This window comes from Haemorhous mexicanus, chromosome 13 (genome assembly GCF_027477595.1).
Source record: "Haemorhous mexicanus isolate bHaeMex1 chromosome 13, bHaeMex1.pri, whole genome shotgun sequence".
Lineage (NCBI taxonomy): Eukaryota > Metazoa > Chordata > Aves > Passeriformes > Fringillidae > Haemorhous > Haemorhous mexicanus.
Window position 1 is genome coordinate 21768039 of NC_082353.1, and position 12724 is coordinate 21780762.

Below are 12724 nucleotides of genomic sequence, written 5' to 3' on the forward strand. Positions count from 1 at the left end.
CGAGTTTGAGTTCAGTTCTGCTTGTCCCAACTCTTATTTACTGTCCCCTTCTCAGCCCATTTTCCCCACAGCCCCATCACACTGCACTGTTGACAGAAGGTTTTAAAGCTTACTTGAGATTTATTTAATTACAGCCCATGGGTTGGGTTTAAGACCTTGCTTATTAGAGCTGAAACGGGGCTGTTTGATCAATGGATCTCTAATATAAGCAAGTCTGGAGGTAAATGTCAGTGCCTTTTAATCAATCTGACCAAACCCTGTTCAAACACTTGGGTTACTCCATAGGTGGCCTGTTCAGAAGGAAAGAAAATGCTGCTGTTAGATCCGAGCTCATTTTGTGCACAGCGGGCTGGCCGGGGAGTCCAGCGAGCTCCGGAATGGAAACCTTCCCCTGGGCACTCTGACCCCTCGTCCCGCACGGATTAATCCCACATTTGGGCTCTCTGGGGACACGCTGTGTATGCCCCAAACACCATTTAAAGTTTGTGGTGGTTTTCTCCCTGAAGAGCCATGTTTCAGGCAGCATCTGTCACCACCAGAACTCCAGCATGTCCTGGAGCAGAAGCCACAGCTCCGGACCTCTCTCACCAAAAGTTTACCAAAAGTTTCAGCTTTACAAAAATATTGTCACATTCTCAGGACCAAGCTAACACCAGTAGTTTTCCCTTTTCCCACCAAATCTGTGCTGTTTAAAGGAAACTCCTTCTGAGTCATTCCAGTACGAGGGAAAGCAGAATCTTAAAAATAACTCCTTGCTCTCGAGTCAGTGCCGAGAAGCTGCACGGAGCAGTTCCAAGTGCTTGGCCAATCCTGGGGCCATTCCCTGTCCCTTGATAATCACACACATCCATGTGTTTGCCCCAGCCAGCTGAGCCATGGCTCTGCTGAGGGCTCACACTGATAGGATGGCACTGAGAGGGTGGCATCCAGCCTTGGGCTCAGCCAGTGCTGCTCTGAGAGGATGGCACTGACAGGATGGCACTGACAGGATGGCATCCAGCCTTGGGCTCAGTCAGTGCTGCTCTGAGAGGATGGCACTGACAGGATGGCATCCAGCCTTGGGCTCAGTCAGTGCTGCTCTGAGAGGATGGCACTGACAGGATGGCACTGAGAGGGTGGCACTGAGAGGGTGGCATCCAGCCTTGGGCTCAGCCAGTGCTGCTCTGAGAGGATGGCACTGACAGGATGGCACTGACAGGATGGCATCCAGCCTTGGGCTCAGTCAGTGCTGCTCTGAGAGGATGGCACTGACAGGATGGCACTGAGAGGGTGGCACTGAGAGGGTGGCATCCAGCCTTGGGCTCAGCCAGTGCTGCTCTGAGAGGATGGCACTGACAGGATGGCACTGACAGGATGGCACTGAGAGGGTGGCATCCAGCCTTGGGATCCAGCTGTGTCCTGCTGGAGCCCATCCCAGGGAAGCGTGTCCCGGGCACACCACGGTGCTCGCTGGCCAGCTCTGTGCAGGGTAGAGCCTTCAGCCAGAGCAGCTGGAGCAGAACCTTCCCGTTTTATCCCTGCTGTCAAAGCAGGAAGTTCCCTATCTGAACACCATCTCCCAGCCCGATGTGTCAGCACCAGAACAAGAAGTTTCACGTTGAATTTCTGGAGCCTGAGTTGTCTGTGTGAGTGGCAGCCCCAGGAGCCCAGCTAACCAGCCTCACCTCACAGTTGCCAGGCCAGGCCGGGCTGTTCCAGTGCAGTCTGGGCAGATTCCACGTCTGGCCCTTCCCTGACCACACTGCCAGGACTATTCCCTCATTCTGGACACTTCTGCAGGCTTTTTCTCCAAACTTCTCATTTTGCTCTTCAAATTAATTCAGGCTGCTGCTGTTAAGATTCTTGGCGTGTAGTTCCCACTACATCACCCCTCTGCAGGCCCCATCCCCTCTAGATTATTAGCTAGCTGATTTATCATGGAATCATAAATTTCTGGAGTGCTCTGGGTTGTAAGGGACCTTAAAGGCCATCCAGTTCCAGCCCCTGCCGTGGGCAGACACAGCTTCCACAGACCAGGTTGCTCCAAGCCCCTTTTTTGTTTCTGCTTCCTGATTTTGTCTTGCTCCTGCCATCACGCCATTCCTGGTTCTTGGCTCCTGTCCCTCATTGTCTGGCTAGACATACTCCCAGCTCTCTTGGAAGTGAGACGAGCCGGGACAAGCCAGCCTGCTGTGGTTTGTGTTCCCAGTGCGTGGGCACCAAGAGCAGAGCACAACCTGAGGCTGCTGAGATAAGGTCACTTCATGCTGTCCAAACAGAAATCTGGAGCTCCTGCTGGAGATCTGCTCCCCGCTCTGCCCAGCTCCATGCCTTCTCTGTCTGTGATTTTACCCTTCAGAGCACAGGTTTCCTTGGAGCAGTGGCTGACGCTGCACATCTCTGTGCACTGACTCAGGGCCTGGTGGATGCTGTGCCTCAGCAGTTCCGTGAGCAGACCGGGACTGGCGTCTGAGCTTGGCGAGCAGCTTATGCAGCTCCCAAACCATCACCCTGTGTCTGCTCAAAGCTCATCTTTGTGACAACCTTCGCTTACAGCAGCACAACAAAGGGGAGATTTATCCCGACAATGTTCGCCTGATAAGTGCCGAGTTAATGGCACACGAAATGTGCTGGCTGGTCCTCTGCAGGCCTGGGATCTAATTAATCTCTGGCAAGTCCCCCTGAAATAGAAGCGGTGCTGGCCTGCACATGTAGCAGTCGAGACCAACTAATTGGAGCCAAACTGTACAGCGAGGCAGGAGGAGGGAATTGCTGCAGCTCGGTGGGATTTCCAGAGTTACAGTGCCAGAGCCTGTGTTTCTGCTCCAGTGGAAGAGCATTTGTGCCATTCTCTTACCCCAGTCAGAACTCAGAGAGCTTTTGAATCAGTCACAAAATCACAGAGCTGGGTGGTCACGCACTCCACAAAATGAGGTGGTACTGACTGAGTGGGTGAGGCCCATATCCATAGGGATGTGACTCCAGGACTCCAGCTGTGCTCAGTGACACCATCCTGCAGGCACACAGGAGCTGGGGAGCCCCCTCTGCACAGGCCATGGCCACATCTGTCCCCAAAAAGAGGCTCAGCAAGCTCTGGCTCTCAGCAGCTTCGTATGACAGAGAAGCAGATCAGTGTGAATATATTCCACTTCTCCAGGGGGTTCATTTATCAATCCATTTGTAACAGGACATAAAAATCAAACCCCAGCACGACTGAAAGGGAAACACGCTCCTGGCTTTCTATTTCCACCTGGGTCATTAAATTACCCAGCCACCTCCTGCATCACTTGCTGCCTTAATCATGCGGATAAATTAATCCCCATGCCAGGCACACACAGAGAGGAGAATATAATTTTATCTCCCTTTGCTCTTGAGCCCGGGAAGAGTCCCAGTCTCCACTGCAAGGATAGAGTGGCCTTGTTGCTGTGGGGTGTCTGCCACCCTGCTGGGTGCCGTGTCCCCAGCAGGACACACATGTCCCTTCAGTGTCACTCAGACCCAGGTCCCAGGGACACAACAGACATGTCCCAGCAGCAGCAGTGACCACATGGGCAGGAGCACACACACAGTCACTGCCAGGCCCTGGAGCCTGGCTGATTCCCACCTTCCCCAGGGCAGCTCCTGCCCATCCCCAGGTGTGACAGCCAGGTGTGCACAAAGCTGCACGGCTGATTGAGGAGGGGACATGGCCCCAGGGACATACAAACAAGCAGTGGGAAGGTTTAACAGCACATAGCCAAAGCAAACCAGTGTCCAACCTCTAGAGAATCATGGAATTACAAAATTGTTAAGGCTGGAAAAGACCTCTAGGTTCATTAAGTCCCGTTGTCAACCATGCAACACTACCATGTTCAGCACTGAACCTCTTCCTTGAAAGTCATATCCTAGTGGTTTTTTGAACACTTCCAGGGATGATGACTTCACCACTTCCCTGGGCAGCCTCTTCCAAAGCTTGATAACCCTTTCAGTGAAGAAATTTTTCTCAATATCCAACCTAAACCTCCGGTGGCACAACCTGAGGCTGTTTGCTCTTATCCTGTGGGTTGTTCCCTGGGAGAAGAGCCCGATGCCACATCACTACCACCTCCTTTCTTCTTACTCCTTTCACCCCATCTCATCCTGGGTTCCCAGAAAGGGAGGAGGAAGGGAACATGTTTAGACGGCAACCTGCGCTCAGCAGTGTTTGCACACTGAGCTCTGAGCCCGCCTGGCCTGAGGCCGAGCTCGGGAAAAACAAAGCGTGTGCCAACCTCTCTGGAGCCGAGCGCGACGAGCGAGTGCCCGGTGCCAACTTGGCTGCTCTCCCTCGCTGCTCGCGGCTGCCGCAGAGCAGTGCCCGACAGGCACAGGGAGCGCTCGCCCTGCGCGCGGAGCCGTGCCCAGAGCCGGCGTGTGCGCAAGCCGTGCCTGGCAGGAGCTCCTGGGGAGCTGCGGTGTGCGGCCAGCAGGGCAGCGCTGGGAACGGGACAGGTGGGGAGCGGCTCTCCGAGGCTGTACGTCAGCTCAGAAGTGGGTGTAGAAACCAGGGCTGCTGCCTGCTGCCGAGAGAGCCAACAGAACAGACTGTCCTGCGGATTCATTGCGGATTCAAACACGGCCCAAAAGAAGAAAACACCCCAAAGGAAGGGAATCTGTTTTGGCAGCAGAAGAGGGTAAAGTTCAGGCTGTGGATGAAGACTGAAAACAGCTCCTCAGTTTTTCCCCACTCACACGTGCTTTCAGGGAGTGGTGAATTTAATTTTCTGAACTGCAGTAAACTCTTGTTCCAGATGCCAGGAGAAAGTTTTGGAATGTCACTGGGGAAGGTGTACAGTGAAGGCATTTTTTCTTGGGGCTCCAAGCCTTGCTGAGCACCTCAGCTGCTGAGAGAAAGCAAATTCACTCTCAAAGGACAGCCAGCAAGCCCGTGTTCACTGTGGTGGCAGTATCTGTGTGGTAAATGGTGTTAATTAAGCAGCACATTCCAGCAAGTGTAAGGGAGCTGAGTTCCCAAGTGAACCAAAGGCAGCATGTCCCACACAGACTGAACTGTGTCACGGTGCTCTGGTCACACCCGAGGGTGGGAAGTAGAATTAGAAACAGAAGTGGGTGCAAGGGACATAGCAAAAGCCTCTCACATTCCCATCAGGGCATTGTTGCCAGTAGGTTCTGGTTCCCCTCACCTCAAACAGAAGTGGGGTTTGCTGCTGCCTTGGTTTATCAGCATGAGCAGGCAGGCTTTCCATGGGATTATGCAACTCCTGGAATATGGAGGCAAAAGAGACCTCAGACCAGGGCTCCTCTGAGGCTGCACCAGGGGACAGAGCAATGTCAGGAGAAACTCTGATCTCCCCTGCACTGGTTTGATCCTGGAGATAAAGCCTTATAGCTTTATCATGGACTATGGTAAATGGGAGGACAAACAGCAGGGATAAGGAGAAGTGATAAGGAGCCAAAGGAATGTAAAGATCAAAAGGAACTTAACCAGAGCTGAATGCCTTCCTGCACAGAGCAGTGTGGCCAGGGAGTGACCATGCTGCAGTTTAACTGTTTCACTTGCAGCAAAAGAGAGAGAAAAACGGGACTCTGTGGCAACAGAGTGTGCAAATCCATCAGAGCACTGGCAGAGCTGCAGACAGGTCTTCAGGGAGACAATGCTCTATCTGTGGGGAGCCAGCCCAGCTCAAGGAAAAACATTTCAAATAGCTGCTGTCATCAGCACATCTCCCTCCATCCTCACGGATGGGCTGGCTGGCTGCGCTGGAAACCAGAGCTCCCAGGCAACCACGGCGCACTTTCCAAAGCTTTAGAGTCAGTAGCAAAGGCAAAGCTCTTCCTAAGCTTCTTATCCTTGTGTGTGTGTGATGTCTGGGGTTGGACCATCAGCAGCTCGGAGCCTTGTTTAAGCTCGAATGGATGAACAGTGAAACTGGAGCCTTGTGACCTTCAGCAGCTCCCTCACCCTCTGTCTCTTCTTGGGAACTCCTGTCAGCACCGGAGAGATCCTGGATTCATTTTTAGGATGATGAGGAGCAAAGTAAGCAGGGTCCCAGGTTAGCAACCATCCAGGCATGCAGGATTTGCAGTGTAATAATAGCAACCCCAGCATCTCCCACAGTAATCCCAACCAGCAGCGTCTCCTGAAGCCAGAGAAACCCCACACAGCTCCCCGAGCCTCACAAATTAGCTCCATTATCTTGGCTGGGCCTTCCCTGCTCTCCATCTGCTCTGAGCAGTGGGAAACCAGTGGGGTTTGAACTCCTGCCTGCTCGGAGGGAGCAGCTGAACCTGCAGCAGCCAAACCAGCCTGGGCTCACAGAACAGAGAGAGAGGCTGGGGCATGAACAGCCCCCGGGGTGGCACAGCAGAGCAGGGTGACCTGAGGCTGGCACACGACTGTCACTCACACCAGTTACTGCACCCCCGAGATCATGGTACTCAAAATAAATCCTGTGTCTGCTGGTACTGCTGTCTCTTGGATGCTGGCCGATGGCAAACAGGGGCTGAATTTCCTGTGAATAGGATTCGTTCTGGAAAGGAGCTCCGGCTCCTGCTAGGCGGCAATCTGTGTGCAAATCCGGGAGCTGATCTCGCTGTGGAGCAGAGGCCTCAGCCCCTGGAGCAGTCCTGGGAGAAGGGGCAGGCACACTGTGTCCTAATTCCACCGGCACCCCCGAGCTTGCTGGACAAAGCCACGAGGCTGCCTGAAATACCTGCTGGATGGGTTCGGCAGCTGGGAAACCTGAGCCGGCTCCCTGCCGATCTGCACTGCCCGAGCTATTCAAGGATGGCTTTGCTCAAAGTCTTGGCATTTCAAGAGAGGGCAAAAAATACCCGTGGGCAGAGCACCCAAACAGCCTGGGAACCTGTCCGGGAGTGCTGTGCCGTGCCCTTTTGGTGTGGTGGGTGCCCGGAGCAGGCACCAGACACTGTCCCCACATCAGCCCCTCCAGCGCGCCAGGATGGCGCCTGCTGTGGAGCATCCCACCTGGGAATGCTTCCCGGGCTGTGGGGGCAACTCCTGCTCCTCAGTTCAGGGCTTCTTTTAGCTGGTGAGACTCAGCCCTGCTAAGCAGTGTCAGTGCCCATTGCACTTGGATTCTGTTCTTTGAACACACTTGCCTGCTCAGTCTCTCAAGTGCAGTGAGCAATCTGCAAACTCCATGGAGAAAATAACTTCTGTCCTGCTACAGGGCAGCTTCCACACTCAAATTCCACCTCACATCCAGCCTGGGATGCATTCCAGAGTGGCCTCTGCCACAAGAGCCCTTCGAACAATCAGCTGTACACAGAGATCACAGCGTGTGTGACTGCACAGCTTCGCTCCCTCTCCATCCCCTGCAGGGCCCGGCAGCCCTCCAGGAGAGTGCAAGTGGGGGAAGAGGCACAGCTGAATCCAAACCCTTTCCAGTTCTGCTGGACTGGGGTGAACTCTGCCCTAGGGGTTTCCCCTGTGTCAGACTCCACAGCTCCACCTCCTCCTGCATTTCCAGCTCGAATGAGAACACAAGATCACAGAATTCCAGACTGGTTTGGGTTGGAAGGGACCTTAAAGCTGTGTGAAGTCGTTCCCCCTTGTCCTGTACCTCCAGGCTCTTGTTCAAAGTCCCTCTCCAAGTCTCTTGGAGACCCTTTAGGCACTGGAAGGGGCTCTAAAATCTTCCTGGAGCCTTCACTTCTCCAGGCTGAACCCCCTAGCTCTCCCAGCCTGGCTCCTTAGGGAAAGAGCAGGAGGAACCTGAGTTACTTCAGAAATACTAACTCTGAAAACTGGGTAAAAAAGGGCCAGGACAAAGCAAGCAGGGAAAAATACTGAAACCAGGGAGTGAATATTTGAACACAAGGTAACATTCAGTGTTAAAACCCCAAAAGCTCAGGAGATCATGTCCAGCCATGAGACACCAAAACCCCAAGAAATGTCCTTTCAGAGTCCCCTCAGCTGGCCAGCCTGGCCGTGTCCCCTGCAGCCCCCTCGGTCACTGCCTCTCTGTGACCCTGGTCCCTGGCAGTGCAGTGCCAGCAGCAGCCTGGCCAGGGATGTTTGTGCTCACACTCAGGAGCTGCTGCTGTGCTGTGTCCTCAGAGGAGCGTTCCAGGCTGCTGCACACTCTCTGTGCCAGTTCCAGCTGCTCTGCACCTGGACATTCTGGTGTTTGCACTGAGGAGGGAAAGAAAATGACTTGTATTTTAAATAACAGCTTAAATCCTGGAGCACAAGACCCAAGCTTTGGGGAGGACAGCCTGTTGCCAAGCCACTCTAATCCCAGCCTTTTCCTTCCCTTTGTTTAGCATTCCTCTAATGGAATTTGGGCTACAGCTAATGCTGATTACCATTTCCATGTTAGTTATTTCCCATAATCTCTTCTCCACCTGTGGCAGAGCCTAGAAATGCATCATTTATCCTTGTTCAGTCTCTGCTTCCCAGCCTCTTCCTGGCCAAACCACTGGGACTGCAAGGCTACTCTGTTGAGCTGCCCCTGACATGGATCAATTCCTAAATGCAGGAATGGTGTCCTTCCCCTCAAAACCTCCACGTGGATAACAAGATTGTGATTGCAGGCTGATCCCGAGGTGGGAGCAGGGCTGCCTGGCAGGCAGCAGCACACACACGGCTGTGCCGGACGTTTCCTGGTGGGGCACTGGTAACTGCCAGCCCAGAATAATCCAGCTAATTTTACACCTGTGCTCATTCTTCCCTGCAGGATTCAGCGCCAGAGAGCAATGCCTAAAATTAGGGCAGGTTACAGACACAGTCCCTGACATGTTAAAAGTAGAAACATGCCAATGGATGCAGGGCTCTCTTCCCACTGCTCCCCACTCAGGCCACAGGGACATACCAGACACCACTGGGGCACCTCCCAGCTTTGGTTACAGCTCTGCTGGGGACAGCTCCTGGCTGCCACACGCGAGGGCAGGAGGTGCTGGGGTGGCACGCAAGGTGCCCACACTCTGCAGGTCACCCACCAAAACTTCAGTCACCGGTGTCACAGCTGGGCAGACCTGCCATGCTCCCAGCTCCAGCTGGCCCAGCACTCCTGCAGCCTCCAGCACTGCCCCGGGCTCAGGGATGCAGGAGCTGAGCATGGAGCAGAGGTGACGGGTGACAAGCCAACCACTGAAGCTCTCTGTCCTGCTGCACCTTCTCCTTCCAGCACCAACCCTCACCTCCGTCTGCTCCTAGAGTACTGATCCCATCTCCTCAGAGGACTGGCTAAGGCACCAGTTTGGGATTACTCTGGCATAACTGTTTTTCCCCTCATAAAAAAAATAAAATCCCTTCTGGTGACACAACAGTTGTTAATAAAAATTAATTTTCCTCTATCATTAATTCTCCATGGGTGAAAAAAAAATCATGGATATATGTGACTGCATCTGCTTACAAGATATAATCAGAGCCTACTGTGATGTTGACTTCATGGAGGGCCCAGCGTTTTCTTTGCCCAGACCTGCGGGCAGGTGGGGCAGCAGCTGCCGCACAGGTTCAGCTGGGGCAGCGACACTCCAGAGCAAATCACGGGGAACAGCTTCTGCTGGGAAACTCCGAGAGACAAAGGGTCACGAGGAGCTCCTCCCCGCCGCTCCCAAGCGCTAATTGCTGAGCCGCTGGACCACGAAGCACGCAAGGATGGCCCGGGCCAGTAATTATCCCTCCTCCTCCTCGGAGCATCACCTCCACCTGCGGCCGGGTTCAAGCGCAGGCTTGGGGGTGTCGGGGTCAGGGCTCCCCGCACAGGTCTGGGTGTGGTGGCGATACCTGCCCTGGGCTGGGCTGGCAGCAGCAGGAGGAGCTCGGCCAGCCCTGCATTCCTCGCTCCCGGCATCACCCATGCACTGAGCAACCCAGGGAGGAACAGGGAAAATCGGCACAGCCCAGTCGCTGCCGTGCAGCTCTCCTGTTCTGCACCGCTGTCCCTCGGATGGCAGCGGGCACTGGAACCCGCTCTGCTGCTGTATGGAACCGCAGGTCCTGGGAAGGGAAGGGCCAACCGGTCCCTCAAGCACGGAGCGTCCTCTCAGTCCGGGGAGGGCACAGGGACCGGGGCATCCTCTCGGGCCGGGGAGGGCACAGCTGTTCTGGTGCCCGCTCGGAGCCCCAGCCCTGATAACCAGCATAGCCTGGGACTCGCGGGGATGATGCTGATCCCGTTTCCATGGAGAGCTCCACAGAGAGCAGAAGGGATGGAGAGGGGTGGGAGCTCCATCGGTTCTATTGCGAGCACTGGGGCCCTGGATGACGAACTCCTGTTGTTTTATACGGGAAGAGACGCCGGGTTTCCATCCCCACCCAGCTCAGAAACAAAAGCAGCGATTGTGGCAGCGGGAGCGTCTGGCTGATAGCGCGCCCGCAGCTCCGCAGGGAGGCTGTCCCCAGCCAGCTCACAGCCGCACTGTGGCCTCTGGAAAAGCCACTTCCCTCGGTCCGTGGGCTGTCGCGGGGCCGGGAGCCAGGGCAGCTGCTCGGCGCTGTCCCCCGGGAAGGTTTCCCAGGTTCAGGGGTGCCCGTACCACACCAGGGACTCACGGACCCACGGCTGCCGTGTCTCAGCGGAGCGTGCACTGGTTTGTGTTTCCCAGCTCCATTAGCTGGCTAATGAGGTAATGACACCCCTGTCCAGCCCTGGCCTTTCCCAGATCACCGAGCTGCTACTGAGAGGCTGTTTTAGAGAATAAACTAATTAGCCAGCAGCCAGCTGCATTTAGCAACTCCTCAGTGCCAATTACAGGTGAGAGCAGCGGCTGAGCCAGAGCTGCTCCGTGGCCCTGCTGCCCTGGCTGCTCCTGCCAAGGACAGGGACTGGATCCCATGGGACTCCCACCCTCCACCATTCATGTGGCCAGTGGGTGCTGCCTGGCCAAGGACTTCCAGACCCTCCAGCAGCTGGTGAAGCCATGGGAATGGAAACCAAATAGTGCCACCCAACAGCAGGGTCCTCAAGGGGACACATGGTTCCTGGCAGCCCCTGGCACCCCCTGCTCATGGCCCAGAGCAGCTGCAGAAAGCTGCTTTACTCCAGAAAAGCTGATTACAGCTCCCTGACACCCAGGAAGGCCACACAGGCAGCAGAACCCATGCTGGGGCTGGAGGCTTTGGTGCTGCCTTTGCTCCGGGGGCACCAGCAGGTCCTTGGGGTGATGGGCCAGGGGAGCAGCCTCTGCAGCGCTCCCTGCATCTCTCCACCCTTCATCTCATTAATTCCAGTTAATAATTAACAGGAGAGAGTAGGGCAAAGCCTTGGCATAATCCTGGTGTGGCATTAGAGCACGGAAAGCCTGGTGAGCACATGCCTATTGCAGGTAACAGGGAGCCCCACGGAGCCTTAATGGGCTTTGGGACCTGTTAGCTCCTTATCCCCTGCAATAAGCTCCTTGTCCCTTGCAGAGAGCTCCAGAAGCCCCAGCAGCTCTGACAGCCCTGGCTCCTTCCCTTGGCCATGTCAGGGCTGAGCCCCCAAGCTCCCCCAGCACAGCCCCTGGGCAGGGCACAGCTTCCAGCACGCCCCAAGGCACACGGACACAGCACATGCCAGGAGGACACCAGGACATGGTTATGGGGCACTCACCTGTGCGGACGCCATGGCTGAGCTGGGGCAGTGCCGCAGGGATCGCTCTGCTCCCTCCTCTGCTCTCCTCTCCAGGCCGTCCCGAGGCAGCAGGGCAGGGAGCAGCCCCGGTTGGAGCAGTGTTGGGATTGCATCTGGCACAGGCACTGCTGTGCCAGCCAGGCTCGAAAGGGCAGCAGGAAAACAGGGCGAGGAGGGACCCAGCCCTGCGCACCCGCGGACAGGAAACCACCCTCACATCGGAGCCAAGGAAGGAAGAAGGGACACAGCATGGGGCAGCACGCACAGCCCAAACACTGGGAACAGCACAGCTGGAACATCGGGAATGGCACAGCTGGAACAGCTGCACTGGCACTGCACAGCCCTGCCCTCCCACCGGGGTCACCCCGACAGGGATAGCTCCTCACTGCTCCCCAGCACTCCTCAAACAATCACTTCCCATGTGTAAAAGCACCTTTTCCAGCAGGGAGCTCGGCCAGCTCAGCTCCCCCAGGCTCTGTCACATCATGCTGTGCCACTCCACTTCCAATGGCCTCCCTTCCTGGGCATGGGGCTTGGCCTCCAGCAGTCCATCCTTGCAAAGATTTCATTTCCTGCTCTACAAACTCCTCAGCTTCTCCAGGGGGTACAGCCCTGTCTGAGGAACCACGACCATGAGTACACCCAGCCTCCATGGGGACCAAGGGCACCAAGGAAGCCAACAAGGGAAGACAGCAACTCCTGCCTTAGGCCAGCCCAGAAGAGCTCACCCTTTCCAGGAAGAGCTGGAAGAAGCAGAGGCTCCCAGCTCAGAGGAGCAACACAGCACCAGGTGAACTCTCCCTGGGAACCTTGGTTTGCCAGCAGGAGCCCAGGGACCTTCCCACATAAAAGAGAATGACCAGAAGATCCCAACAGGCCTCGGTACAAACCCTGTTCTGTGAGCACGAGCACTGACAGCAAAAGGCCATTTTCACTCTTGGGGTGGTTGGCAAAGGATAAATCCATTGTTCAGATTGGAACATGATCCTGGCTCCGGGTAATGGCCAGGATAAATAATGAGAAGTGGCTAATTAACAACGCTGAGGCGAGCAGGCAGTGATTGGAACAGCACCAGGAGCCAGAGGAGCACCCACCTTCCCCCACGGCTCCAGCCCAGCCTGGTGCTGGGCAGGGAACCCACAGTGCCCCTTTCCCTACTCCCTGCCTGCCCTGAACAGAATTCC